The 14,969-nt window shown below is 38.1% G+C and overlaps 1 pseudogene; it reads left to right on the forward strand.

Moving 5' to 3' along the window:
* Positions 1-2,435: 2,435 nt before the first annotated feature.
* On the forward strand, positions 2,436-14,450 carry LOC124229025 (membrane-spanning 4-domains subfamily A member 4A-like; annotated as a pseudogene).
* Positions 14,451-14,969: the final 519 nt, after the last annotated feature.

Raw genomic sequence — 14,969 nt, forward strand, 5'->3', positions numbered from 1 at the left:
CATTTTGTTCAGAGTTTTAACATAAATGGCTGTTGGATCTTGTCAAATGCTTTCTCTGCATCTATTGAGATGATCATGTGGTTTTTATTCCTCAGTTTGTTGATGTGGTGTATCACGTTGATTGATTTGCAGATGTTGAACCATCCCTGTGTCCCTGGTATGAATCCCACCTGGTCATGACGTATGATCCTTTTGATGAATTGCTGAATTCTGGTTGCCAAAATTTTGTTTAGAATTTTTGCATCTATTTTCATCAGTGATATTGGCCTGTAGTTCTCTTTTTTGGTGGTGTCCTTGTCAGGCTTTGGTATCAGCATGATTTTGGCCTCATAGAATGTGTTAGGAAGTGTTCCATCTTCCCTAATTTTTTGGAATAGCTTGAAAAGGATGGGTATTAAATCCTCTCTGAAAGTTTGGTAGAATTCCCCAGGAAAGCCATCTGGTCCTGGGGTTTTATTCTTTGGGATGTTTTTGATTACTGTTTCAATCTCTTTCCTTGTGATTGGTTTGTTCAAATTGTCTGCTTCTTCTTGAGTGAGCTATGGGAGATTGTAGGAGTCCAAGAATTTATCCATTTCCTCTAGGTTATCTATTTTGTTGGCATATAGTTTTTCGTAGTATTCTCTTATAATCCGTTGTATTTCTGCAGAGTCTGTTGTTATTTCTCCTCTTTCATTTCTGATTTTGTTTGTTTGAGCTTTCTCCCTTTTTTCTTTGTAAGTCTGGCTAGGGGTTTGTCAATTTTATTCATCTTCTCAAAGAACCAGCTCTTTGTTTTGTTGATCCTTTCTACTGCCTTTTCATTTCAATAGTATTTATTTTTGCTCTGATTTTTATTATTTCTCTCCTTCTGCTGACTTTGGGCTTTATTTGTTCTTCTTTCTCTAGTTCAGTTCGGTGTATTTTAAGATTGCTTATTTGGGATTTTTCTTGTTTGTTAAGATGTGCCTGTATTGTGGTGAATTTTCCTCTTAATACAGCTTTTGCTGTATCCCATATGAGTTGGTATGGCATGTTATCATTTTCATTTGTTTCCAGGTATTTTTGATTTCTTCTTTAATTTCTTCAATGATCCATTGCTTGTTCAGTAGCGTATTGTTTAGTCTCCACATCTTTGTGCCTTTCTCAGCTTTTTTCTTGTAATTAATTTCTAGCCTTATAGCATTATGATCGAAGAAGATGCTTGTTATTATTTCAATTTTTTTAAATTTGTAGAGGCTTGGCTTGTTTCCAAACATATGGTCTATCCTTGAGAGTGTTTCATGTGCACTTGAGAAGAATGCGTATTCTGCTGTTTTAGGGTGAAGTGATCTATACATGTCTATTAAGTCCAATTGTTTTAGTTTTTCGTTTATCTCCACTATTTCCTTGTTGATTTTCTGTGTGGATGATCTGTCCATTGATGTGAGTGGGGTGTTGAGGTCCCCTACTATTACTGTGTTGTTTTTAACATCTTCCTTTAGGTCTGATAATAGTTGCGTTATGAATCTTGGTGCTCCTATGTTGGGTGCATAGATATTTATAAGCGTTATTTCTTCTTGATGAACTGTCCCTTTGATCATTATATATTGTCCCTCTGTGTCTCTCTTTACCTGTCTTATTTTGAAATCCGTTTTGTGTGATATAAGAATTGCAACACCTGCTTTCTTTTGCTTGCTATTAGCTTGAAATATTGTCCTCTACCCTGATTGAGATTACTGTATTGAGGAGAGAAAGTGGCATAAGAGTATCATGGTTGTGCTTTGAGTCTCAAAAGGATAATTTTATATGTCCTTACATTGGCAAGTTGAGATTTAAAGCATTTTAATGTGACAAGAGATTTAAATTCCTGATACCAGAGATATGATTCAAAATCATAATTTCCATCCCCAAAGTCCAGAGTTTATAGGGTATAATCCAAGATTATATAAATTGTATTTAATCAAGATGAACATGGAGAAAATTTCCAACTCTGAGAGTGCTCTGAGTCAACAGTGCTTGATTAGAAAATGAGGACTATAAAATACATTAAATTGGAATGCAGATGATTCTGTACAGTTCATTGCTATTATAAAAGTTATCATTCAAAGGGGAAATGTCTGTAATCAAGGGAATATGCAGCAATAGGGACAGAAATGAAATCTGAATGCAGACTTAATGTGTGAACTGGAAGACATTTCCCAAATTTGTGGGGCCCAGTATATCCACTCAATTCTACCCATATTTCTATCTCTTCAATGCTTTCTAGCATCTTGATGTCACATGGCATTTCTCACTCTCTGTCTTTCTCTCTCTCTCTCCTTGTTCTACTTTCTCGGCTGAACTACCAAATGATGAAATTTTGCGAAGATGTTCTAATAGCTGTTATAATAGAGGAAGGGCATGTAGACCAGAGGTTGTTCTATCATTTCCATGACCTCACCCTAAGTTGCATTTGTTATTGTAGCCCCTTTTCTGCTGCCATGACACTCATGCAAAGGATGGAACAGACCACACCAGGGGCTGGCCCTGGTGTGTACCAGCTGGGACAGAATGCTGATCTAAATGCGTATGTGTGAAAAGGGATGCCAGAGAAGTTCTTGAAGGGGAAACCCAAAGTCCTTGGGGTAAGTCAGTTGAGGATCTGGGAGAAGACAAATCATTTTATAGAAACACAATAGGTCATACACAAAACAAATACTCTGTCCCACTAGCCTCAAAATACATCAGCCAGCCCTCAAAACATCAGTATTTGGTGTTCAGGCCCTGTCATTTGAAAAATGATACAATATTCTATTACATCATGCTTCTGATTTAGTTGGCTTAAAATACAATGACTTCAGATCTACTCTAGGGTAGTGGGTCATCCATGATAACTATACTTAACTTCAGCACGGAAGAGTAGAGAAAGAAAAGGACACATGTGCATTAGCTGGTGTCCCATCCACAGACCTTCCTGACAGCTGATGGCCCCATATTGTTACTGTATCTCTCTGTGTAATTTTATTAGTCTTCTTATATCCTCTTTGCATTTCTGTCTGGAGTCTCAGGTGGATGTGCCTAGAGGAAATAGACCATTTAAAGAAAGACAGGTTAGTGAAGGTGGGAGGGCAGTGAATATAGAGGTTTATCTCTAGCCAAAGCTTTAAACCAATGGGAGAAAGTCATTATAACACTTTGGATCCTTTTGAATGTCATAGGGTACTATATTACAACTTTATTTTAGACCCCTGAATCAAGCATATCCTCCAGCCCCAGACCCCAAGAAAATGGCATATTGCTCTTCTCTTTGGCTTCCCTTGTACTTACTCTCCTTCCTTACATTACTTCTCCTCGGTAGAATATGTGCTTCCTAATTTTTGGATCTCTCCAGTCTGAGCATGTGCAAAGAAGAGCAACAGTTTTGGTAGGAGTAGTATCATAGGTAGGTATCATAAAGCACCTCTGAGTAGGTCCTGGTACACTCTTTTTTTTAATTTTCAAATTCCTGAGGCAATTGGGATAAATATACCAAGAGATAGTTTTAGTAAATTAATGTATCCACAATTCCGTATATGAAAAAAGTGACAAGAGAATATCAATAAGACCATCTGACTATTTCAAATGTTAGAGAATAAGGGTAACTTAGTGGTTGGAAAAGGGATGGCTTGGCCTCTGTTTTTGTGGTAGATAATCAGTTTTTACTTTCTTCTTTGTTTCTAGGTTGTGCAGATCGTGATTGCCCTGGTGAACCTCAGCTTGGGAATAACAATGATTAGAGTTGCAGTCTCATTTCCTGAAGTTTATTATATCGGTCCCGTATCAGTGTACTCAGGGTACACAATTTGGGGGTCGGTGATGGTGAGCAGAATACCACTGGATATAGTTGGAGACAGCATAACATAGTTGTTAATACCCTCTGATTTGGAGTCATATCCTAACCATCTCTTGTAGTTCTAAAACTTTGAGAAAGATCTCTAACCTCCTTTGACTCAATATTCTCATGTTTAAAGTGGGATTAATAATATAAAACTCATAGAAAGCTAGGTAGACTAAATATTTAATGTGTATCAGTTAGGATATATTACAGCAACATGTACCAAAAAGTCCAAACTGTATGGAGTAAACATTGAAAGTATTGATTATTTCACAACAAGATGCCTGGTGGCTAGTCATGTCCAGGGTTGGTTAATTCAGGAGTTACCTCATTGAGGTAACCTTGTTGAGGACTGCTGGCATATCATATCAGACATGTTGGCACATGTCATTGTTCATAAATGTTTTGTAATGCTTAAATGTTTTCTATTCCCAAGCCAACTATGGGCAAAGGTCATCGATTTCCCACTATTTGCTTGGACTAATCGAGATTCACCTCTATGGCTGAGAAGGGTTCATTGAAGCTCTTGGGAGACTGAACAAAATGAGGATTTTGTTAGCAAGGAAGAAAAGGGGGCATGGCTGGTGTGCAGGTGGTTTGTAGCCAACTATCAGACCTTGGCAAATTGTTAGTTTAGCAAATGCAAGTGCTATTAGCTAATTTTTTCCTCATAACTTTAATATCAATAACTACAATTAAAATTGAACTAAAATTTGAGAAATATTAAAAATTCCCCCTTGAACAAAATGCAAAGAGTTTCTCTGCAAATTGAGAATGTAAATAGAGTATAAAGTATTAAGTTTTACCTACTGACAAGAGGAAAATACATTTATAAACTGGGTTTGTGTTAGAATCAGGGAGCCAATTTAAGTCCGCAGAGTTTCCATTTATTCACTAAGTTGAGAAGGAGATCGTTTAGAGTTTAAAATCTATAATGAGCTGCCTTTGGGGCCTCCTCACCTGTTTTTGGAAAACTGCAATCTTTGAAGAACAGTAAATACTGTTCTCCTTCTGGGCAGTTGTGAGATGCTTTATTTATCTAATCATACTGATGTCATTAATAGCTTTTTATTAAACTCTTACTATGATCTGGGCACTCTGCACTCTGCTAAGTGCTTTATACATGCAATTCCATTTCAAACAATCATCCCAAACTTCTGAGAAAGGATTTACCATTGTCCTCATTTTATGGATGAAGACATTGGAACTTAGATCAAGTGACTTGCCCAAGAGCACACAAATTTATGGTCTGGGAATCAGGGCTCAAATAGGGCCAGTCCAATTCCAGGATTTCATACATCTGACCACTCTAGTTTTCTGCTTCCCCTTTCATTTCTTTTTCAAGACCACCTTGGAAACCAGTTTTCATAATTTACACCTTTACACATGTTCAGTAGATTACCAGGAGCTGCGGGAGCTGTGTTTGTCAATTGAGACATCGCTCAGACTCTTGTAGGTATCCCACTAGAGGAGCCTTTGTTAACTGGGGGAACATGTTTTGCTGCTACCTTCAAATATTCTTTCAACCTCCTTTCAGAAACCTCACCTGTGGTGTGCCTCCTTCTCTCCCTTATATAGACAAGAACCGACAGCAAGAACCAGTCACAAATCTCTCTCCTATTTGGCCCTTTAGTCTCCAGCAGAGCTAAATGTCCTTTATTGGAATCTTATAAAATTACCCCCACATTAGTCTATTTATTCAAGTTTTGTTTTGTGTACTTTTGGAACACTGTAAAATTTTATTTCTATGTATCTTTCACATTCCTTGTTAAGTTTTTTCTCTCAGAAACCTTATATATTTTTTGCTATAGTAAATGAAGTTCTCTTATGAAATCCTATCTTCAAACACACAAACACACATATATTTATAATGTGTATACATCATTTCTGCATATAATTGTGTTCCCATATGCCTTTCTGAATTTTCCTATTTATGGTAGTTTTTAGTTGATAATCTTGGATGTTCGCAGTGTAAGATATTCATATTTAACTAACAGTAATTTTAACCATTGGCTTCAAATATTTTTGTTACATAATCGTTTTGGTTAATATACTAAGAACGGTAATACGTAATAGTCTCCATCTTTATCTTGATTTGGCTGTATGAGATGGCCCCAGTGTTTCCCATTAAACATGGTAACGACTTTAGACTGAGATAGATGTTCTATCATGTTATGGAAAATGCAACTCTTCAGACTTCATAAATAATGTTTAAGTCAATAACAAGGTTGAACACTATTAAATGTTTTATCAAGATTATAAACATAGGGGCCCGCCTGGTGGCGCAGTGGTTAAGTTCGCACATTCGGCTTCTCGGTGGCCCGGGGTTTGCAGGTTCACATTGCGGGTTCAGACATGGCACTGCTTGGCACGCCATGCTGTGGGAAGCGTTCCACGTATAAAGTAGAGGAAGATGGGCATGGATGTTAGCTCAGGGCCAGTCTTCCTCAAAAAATAAAAAGATTATAAGCGTAAATAGGAATTAGCCTGTGAGTTTTCTCCTTAAATCCATTAATTTCATAAATTATAATAATATTTCAATATGAAAACATCTGGTCATTTGAAGAATACTCCATATGTTCATGATTCAGTTCATATAATATGATGGATTATTCTCCCTGTTTTGTTTTTTTTTTCAAGGGGAGACAGTTTACGTTAATCATCTCTATGTCTTGGTATTTAGAAATCTATTGAAGAAATTTATCAAGCTGTTTCATTAGATCAATCCTTTTTTGTATTAAGATAGAAGTTTTTAAACTTCCGAAATTAAATTTGGAGAGCAAACCCAGAAACTCAAACCGTTAAAAAAGTTTAAGGCAGGGAGACCAATCGATTTGACTCCAGTCATTTTGAGTCAAATGAAACTGTATATTATAATCATCATCTAAAATAAAATTTAAAATTTTCTGTGCTGCAATTTTCTTTCCAACTTTGAATAGTCAATTTAAAACGAAAATAATCACTGGGATTTTTTCTCTTGTAATACGTTGTTAAATTTTGGCACCATATTAGAGTTACTTCATATCAAGAAGTGAGAATCTTTCTTTATATTTCAATCACCTCAGTTTGTTTATTTTTATGCTTTATTTTTCTAAGATTGGCACCTGAGCTAACAACTGTTACCAATCTTTTTTTTTTCCTGTCTCTGCTCTCTAAATCCCCACACCACTACCCCAGCACACAGCTGTATATTCCAGTTGTGGGTCCCTCTGGTTGTGGCATGTGGGACGCCGCCTCAAAATGGCCTAATGAGTGATGCCCCGTCTGCACTCAGGATCTGAACCGGTGAAACCCTGGGCCGCCAAAGCGGAGCACGCAAATTTAACCACTCGCCCACAGGGCCGGCCCCCACCTCAGATTAAATACGATCACAGTTGGACACTTTCTGAAAGCCTTGACAAACTCTCCTGTGATTCCATCTGGTAGAATTTCACTGGTGTTTCGGGGCAAAGGGGACCATAATTTACAAACTTTTGTGTCTCTTCCAATATAATTAGCCCGTTTAGCATATTTATCACATTTTGGGACAAGTTTTAGTAAGTTATGACTTCAAATAATTGTTTAAAGATTTTTCCTGTATTTTTTTCCTTGTTATTAGTTTATTATTTCAGGGTCCTTGTCAATTGTAGCAGGAACTAGAACTACAAGATGTCTGGTGAGTAATATTTCCTCTTTTTTGTTCCAAAGGAAGAAAGACTGACGACCTATGTATTCTGCCAGAATAGAAAATAAATTTTATTAGTTTTTTAAAAATTAGAGAGATTGTAAATTTTACCTAGTTAGATTTGTCGTTCAACAGTTGGAATAAAATATTGTCTGATAATAGAATTACTCACATGAGAAATAATAGTTTGGGAAAGTAGCTGCTGAGAGAATCTTTATGGAAATACAGAGAATTTCAGAAAGAGGCATCAAATGGATGGGTCATACAAACCCTACAACTTGAGATCCAGCCCCCTATGACAGTGACACCAATTGTTGGTGTGGCATCATATTTACTGACTTGCATGGAAATATGTATTTCACCTCTGTGCAGAAAGGATTTTGATTCAGTTTGCAAAGAAAGAAATTCACAATAAGGCTACTAAGTCAGAAAAAGCAATTTAAAACAATAAAAGCCAATAAATGGCAAAAGACCAGATCTCCACAAATGTTTTTTCTAGCTAAAACTGTATTGAGTTTTCTTCACTCAAAGGATAAATATCAAACTATGGAGATGATCACTATGGCTTTTCTAAATCTGATCTCTATTTGCCTCCCTAGGATCTTCTCCAGCTATAAACATTAAAATTTACCTCGTGCTACAGCCACACTAAACCTCTCATACTTTCTTGAGGAATTTTAGTTCTTATTAAAAGCCTTCAAAACTTCTCTAAGGGAGAGAAATAGGAAAAGAAATACACAGCAAATGGAGATAACATGCAAAAGGCATGGAGGCATGAGAGGCAACTGGAATTTAGAAAATAAGGAGAAGTCAGGCACCTGAAACAGTACATGGTAGGAGATGGACACAGAAAGGACTGTCCAGCTAAAGCGTAAAGGATACTGAAAGCCCTGCCGAGGAAATTGGAGCTGATCTCATGTGCCCATGGGAGTCATCTGAAGGATTTAAGGGTGGGAATAACAGGATGATATTTGTATTTTGGCAGGTGATTAGAGTTGAAACTACTATAAGGAAAGAGACAAGTTAGGAGACTATTGCAGTAATCAAGACAGAGAAGATGAAATGGGTTGGACAAGAAGTGGTGGGTGTAAAGTGATTGATAGAGACATATCTGAGGGTGTTGTTGGATTGTTTAATTGATTTTCCTTCCTTTCTAGGTCCAAGGTAGCCTAGGAGTGAACATCACCAGCTCTGTCTTTGCTGCATCAGGGATCATAATCACTGTGATCAACATAATTATTCTTTCAGGCAATTCCCATCTCTGTTACCGTTTTCAGAGGTCGGAGAATTGTTCCATCATTGTAAATGTTTTAATGGTTAGTGCTTCCTCTTTTCGTGGGATACTTTGCTGGAAGCAAGTCACAGGAGCCCGGGCTCTGGCAAAAGTAACAATCAGTATTCCCTAGTTGATGGATTACTTGGGAAGTTAGAAGTGGTTGAGAATTAGGGCAATCTTTTATTTAGGACTCAGGCCCATATGTCATCTCTCTCTTTGTTCCTTCTCTAAATATGATGAGGGAAAGTGGGAAGAAAGCTCATGATTATGGAAAAACCACTCTGTAATAATGAGTGTGCTAAGAATTTTGCATAATTTTTCCTGTTTAATTTCAAATCACCAATAAGTATTTACTGTTATCCACTCTAAAACGGGAGCCCAGATGTCAATCTCTATAGGTCCCAGGGCATTCTGTTGGAGCCTGATGCAATTACCTAGTTCTCTAAATATAAATTAAAATTGTATCGAATATTATCCTACAAAAGTTGAATAACCCAGTATCCCTCACCACATCTCTGGGTGTTCTTGCAAGATTAAGCACTTTTGGCCTCAACACCCAGCTCCTGGCAAATTCTCAATCTCTAATGTGTATTTTTACTACTTTTCTGTACCACTTGCCCTCATCTACCTGCTATACATATTGTTTTGTTCTCCAAATTACAACTTACTCAAGACTTTGCAGGTAGTAAAACTTCTTAAAGTTTTGAGTAAGTGTGGGAAGGAAGACACATTGCTGTACCCGTAGCAGACTAAAATGCAATGAAATCTTTATTATTAAAAAGTCTATTAGCCATTCTCAATACCACTGACTTTCCTGTTACCTCTCCTCCATATGAGCTTCCAGCCTTTCACTGTGCTGCTTAGTTCTTTCTCTCATTGTCACCTTTCTTCACCTAAATTTAGAAAGTCAGCATTGTTCCTAACTTCTTATGCAGATCAATTGCATTAACTTTTCTTCTTTCCTGCTAATCCAGGTGAGTCTTGAGTGCTATATATTCACCCTAAAATAACCCCTTTAGTGTCTTTGCTAATGATCTATTACCCTTGACATTTCCAACAGGTCTTACAGTAAGTAATTTTATTTCTTACCACACCCTGAAAATTGTGGGAGAGTTTCTTCAGAGAACTTAAAACTTTTTTCAGGTTCACACAGTTAGAGATTGGCAAAAGCAGGATTAGATCCTGTAAATTCCCACCTCTAATCCTCCTATTCTTTAATAGTTTTCATGTAGTTATGCTGAAGAAGAATTTTACTTCCAGTGTCAGAAGTTCTCTCCACTCATAGACTTTAAGTTCACAATGATAGGGACACAATCTACAACAGACCAGCTTCATAGTGGCTGGCTGGTGGGCGCAGGACCTGTGGGGTCACACAGGGTTTTTAGGTAGAAGAGCTCTACACTTGGTTTACTGCTCTGCTGTTGCTGTCTTGAAGTTCTTAATACCTTTTCACAAGAGGTCCTGTAAATGGTGCAGCCATTTTGTACCATTTGAAGTCTTACCTTCATCTCAATCACCTTCTCCCAGAGACCGTCACGAATTCCTATTCTGTGCACATTTTTTCTGCCTGCCCTTATAGCAGGGCACATCCATAAGGGCTTCCTGGGATCTGGAGCATCAGGTCTATTTCTACCTGGGCACCTGCACAGTCAGTCCAGAGGTCTCTAAGCCCACACCTTATGCCCGGTCCCAGGGTTGACACTCTGGAAGACATAAGGAGACCTGGCCCCCACCTTCAGGAAGCTCCAGTCCTCCTGAGAGGAAAAGGTAGAAATATAGGAAAGCAGTTAGAGGTTGACAAAGGCCATGGACTTACTTTTGAGTATAATTATAAAAAGTGGTTAGAAAGAGGTGAGCTCTTTGTAGGAAAGAAAGAGAGCACAATACCTGGAATCATTAGGCAAAACCAGATGAAATTGCTAAAGATCAACTCTGTTTGATCTAGAAATACAGTGGTTTCATCTGGCTCAAAGTATATATATTACATGTATTTTTTTCTACTTTTTGTTGGAAATCCAGCCTGATACCTGTTTTCATAAATAAATTTTTATTGAAACAAAGCCACACTCATTTGTCTACATATTGTCCATGGCTGCTTTTGTGCTATAACAGTAGAGTTGAGAATTTGTGACCCATATGGCCTGCAAAACCAAAAATATATGGTAGCTGGCCCTGATAGAAAGTGTGTTAACTCCTGGTCTATCTTACTAGATGGAAAAATCCTTGAGGTCAGGGAAATTATCTGTTTTGTTAGCTGCCCTGTCATCAATGCCTCCTATTCCTGAAACATAGAGGCTGCTGAATATGTTAAAGATATGAGTAAATGGATGAAGAAATGATGAATGCAAATATTCTCAAGATTCAGTTGAGTCATTGTCACTCATGTCCTGGGATATTGATGTACTGGTTTTTCCATAGCAGAGGTACTATCCCTATCCTTGGAGAGAAAAAGAGAATATTTAGACTAAAGAATCTTAGGCATCAATTCAGGCAATCAATTCAAATATTTAAGAATAAGAGCACTGCCAAGTATTTCTCACATCTGACCATGTGTTTTGGCTAACGGTTAGACCTAAAGCCTGTTCTCTGGAGAGATGGATTAAAGACCAAGTGACTTGGTGTTCCTTGTTGCATTAGTTTATTATTGTTGCTTTAACAAGTTACTATAAACCTAGTGACTTACGATAGCATACATTCATTATTTTACAGTTCTGAAGGTCAAAAGTTCGAAAGAGTCCCATAGGGCTAAAATAAAGAGTTTTTAGGGCTGTATCCCTCTCTGGAGACCGTAAAGGAAAATCAGTTTCTTTACCTTCGCTGGCTTCGCAAGGCTGCCTACATTCCTGCTCCTGTTGTGCCATCCTCCGTCTTCAAAGCAAGCAGTGCAACATCTTCAAATCTCTCTTAGACTTTGACTCTTTTACCTCCTGCTTCCACCTGTAAGGGTTCTGTAATTCTTGTGGGCTCACTGGATAATCCAAGATAACCCTTCCATCTCGTGGTCAGCTATTAGCGTTAATTCCAGCTGCAAACTTAATTCTCCTTTGCCATGTAACTTGACATATTCACAGTTTCTGGGGTTTAGGATGTGGACACTTTTGGCCTGTTATCACCCTGTCTAAAATTATTACTCTACTTTCAATTACTAAGATACGAGATCATATTATTGTGTCAACTATATAGAATTGCTAGTGTTTGAAAGAAGCTAGTCGAGTATTGTCTTGATGATTTCTTCCCCCCTTTTACAGTATTTTCATAGTCTATATCTACAAGCATTGGAAAGTAGAGGGTGGGGAAAAAATGGTTATTTTATGAGTGAAAACAATTAGCTGGAGAAGTGACATTCAGCATGCTAATAACTAGATAAGGGTATGGCTACAATTAGGAGCCAGTTTTTCTGACCTCTGGCTCATGCTTCATCTCTTTTGGTATTGTAGTCAGTGGTCAATGATTGGACTTGTCATCTCTATTCCTCATATTTTCTTTTTATGAATTTTTTCTTAGAGTATAGATGGTGTGGTGCTCATTTTAAGTATGCCGGAGTTCTGCATTGCTATCTCCCTCTCTGTCTTTGGATGCAAAGTAACCTGTTGTGATCCTGGTCAGGTGAGTATTGGGTTTCTTTGGAAGATATGCATTCATTTCCTATTGCTGTGTAATAGATTATGCAAAGCTAGAGGCATAAAACAACACACATTTATTATCTCTCAGTTTCCACGGATCAAGAATCTGGGCACAGCTTAGCTGAATTCTCTACTCAGGATTTATAAGGCTGTAATTAAGAAGTTGGCTGGGGCTATGGTCTCAGCTGAGGCCTCTGGTCATCTTCTATGCTCACATTGCAGAATTTATTTCTTCTTAGGTGTGGAACTCACGACAAGTTACTTCTACATTGAGGCCTAAAGGAGAGTAAAAGTCTTTGGTGCTTGAAGCCTCTTTTACAGGATTCACATGATTAGGTCAAGTCTCTCCAGAATAATGTCCTTTTTGGGGAACCCAAGGTCAACTGATTAGTAACCTAATTCACAGGATTGATATCCCATCATATACATAGGTCCCACCCACACTCTAAGGGAGAGAATCATACAGGGGCATGGGTGACCAGGTGTCATTTTAGAATTCTGCCTACTACAATGGAGAAAGAAAAGCTATTTTCCTTTATCCCTCAAAGGGACTCCACTCTTATTCCAGATCAGGATACTTCACAATGGAGAGGTCCCTAGACAGTGCCAGATTCTAATCCATTGCCCTCTTTGCAGTCTTCCCTGGGCTGATGAAGAAAGTCAGGGTTTCACACTTTTCTGTTCGTTTGTACACACCTACCATTCTCTTACCCTGAGACCTGCAGCAGATCTTCTTGGCTGCTGAGCAGAAAGAATGTCACCTGGAAAGGATTGGGAAATGGGAGGACACAAGAGACCAAGAGGCTTTAGGAAGAATAAAACAAGGATATCTTCCAAGAATTAAAGGTTCTGGGGTGAGAAATGAACATTAAAAGCCCAAGAGATGCTCATTAGTTTCTTTACCCAAAGGCCCAGGTCAGACAAAGGCCAAAACCAAATCGTAAAATAATAATAGTCGGATAAGATTATTTTTCTGCTGCCCTTCTCCCCACTTTTGTGCCTCTTTACTTTCTTTTGGTGCTCCCAGGCTACGCCACATCCCCCACCCCACCACCCTTGAGCACAGAAGAGAGGTTGACTAAATTACATTAACTTTATTAGTAGACTCTTACATTATAAGACCCTAGAAGTTAGAGTTTCTCAGCAATTCCCAGTGATTTTGTAATTTTATTAAGTGGAGCCTTTTCTCATTAAGTGAAGCATTCGAACAAGGGAGCAAACTCAATAGTAACGTTCACATGTAATATCTAGGCCAGTGTTCCCTTCTGCTCCTAGAGTAGCTGCAGAGCTGAGAAACGTGCTCCCCCTAATTCCACTGGTTACAGAGCTGGGAAGTGTGAATCGAGAAAAGAAATGACTTTGGGGTATATAATGCTTAAGTCTCTATCTCTTCCTGGATCTCCTCACCTTCCCCACCCTGCCACACACTCCATTTCATATTGAGTTTGTGGAAGAAGCACAGGCATTTTCCTTAGTTTCCTAATGATTCTTGTTATTTTGGGTCAGGGTGGTTTTTGCAAGGCTTCATTCAGGTCCAGCAAATCTATGATTTCAATAGGCTGTTGCCATCAGCCTGAACAAGCAAGTGTGGAAGAAGAGCTCTATATTTTCCATGACCCCTTGGTTTACCCAAATGGCTGGGCACCATCATCCACAAGTAAGATCCATCCATTTGCAACACCACAGCAAATAGCTATCAGCATGTCATGCCAAGAGCTATCAATGAGTGTTTTTCATAGATCCAGCCTGATCTAAAGAATGCCTGAGAAACCTCATCAAACTGATGTTGAGACTGAATTCATAGAAGAAAGGATAGACTGTGATAATGATGACATTGTGTGGGCAGGAAAGGTAAACCTGAGGTTATTTGCTTGACTCATCTGTGGCATTCTGATTGATTTCACAGGTTGTGTTCCTGGTGCCGCCAAATCCTCACATGACAGAAACAGCAGCTCCTGTAACAGTTACAGGAGATTTAATGCCACCGATGTATCAATAGAAAAATGTTCCAGAAAATCTATCTTGACAGTTATGCAAGAATCCCACTTGGGAAAGTACCAAATCCAACTTTGATTTATATATGTATATATATACAAAATTCAGAGCTATGTTCTCATTTCCCCTAAGAAGTCAAAATCCCATTTTGCTGGCTCTTTATCACCAATAGCAGAAGTTAAATAAATGCATCATGCTTTTAATGAGTCAATAGCTCTTGAAAGTTTTTCGTCCGGCCTCGGGACTATTATAAAAAGACATGAAGGTGGTAAATACGATTTGGCAGATGAAGGGAAAAAGTCACTGTTGAAATGAAGTTAGAAACAATAATTTCATGTACTGCCTACTTCTCATCAAGAGGTGATATGCTGGAAAGAGACTAAGTGTTGATATCAGAAAATATAGTATAGTAGAGAAGAATGTGGGTTTTTAAATCAGGCAACCCTGAATTTTCATCTCCAAATTTCCATTTCTCTCAATTGTTACCTGTATGACCACGGACATGCCACAAAATTTCTCTGTACTTCATATTTCTGTACAGTAAAATAGTGATAATATCACGTGGCTGGTAGACCCATGATAATTACTTGATACAAC

This window comes from Equus quagga, chromosome 17, assembly GCF_021613505.1.
Source record: "Equus quagga isolate Etosha38 chromosome 17, UCLA_HA_Equagga_1.0, whole genome shotgun sequence".
Classification (NCBI taxonomy): Eukaryota; Metazoa; Chordata; class Mammalia; order Perissodactyla; family Equidae; genus Equus; species Equus quagga.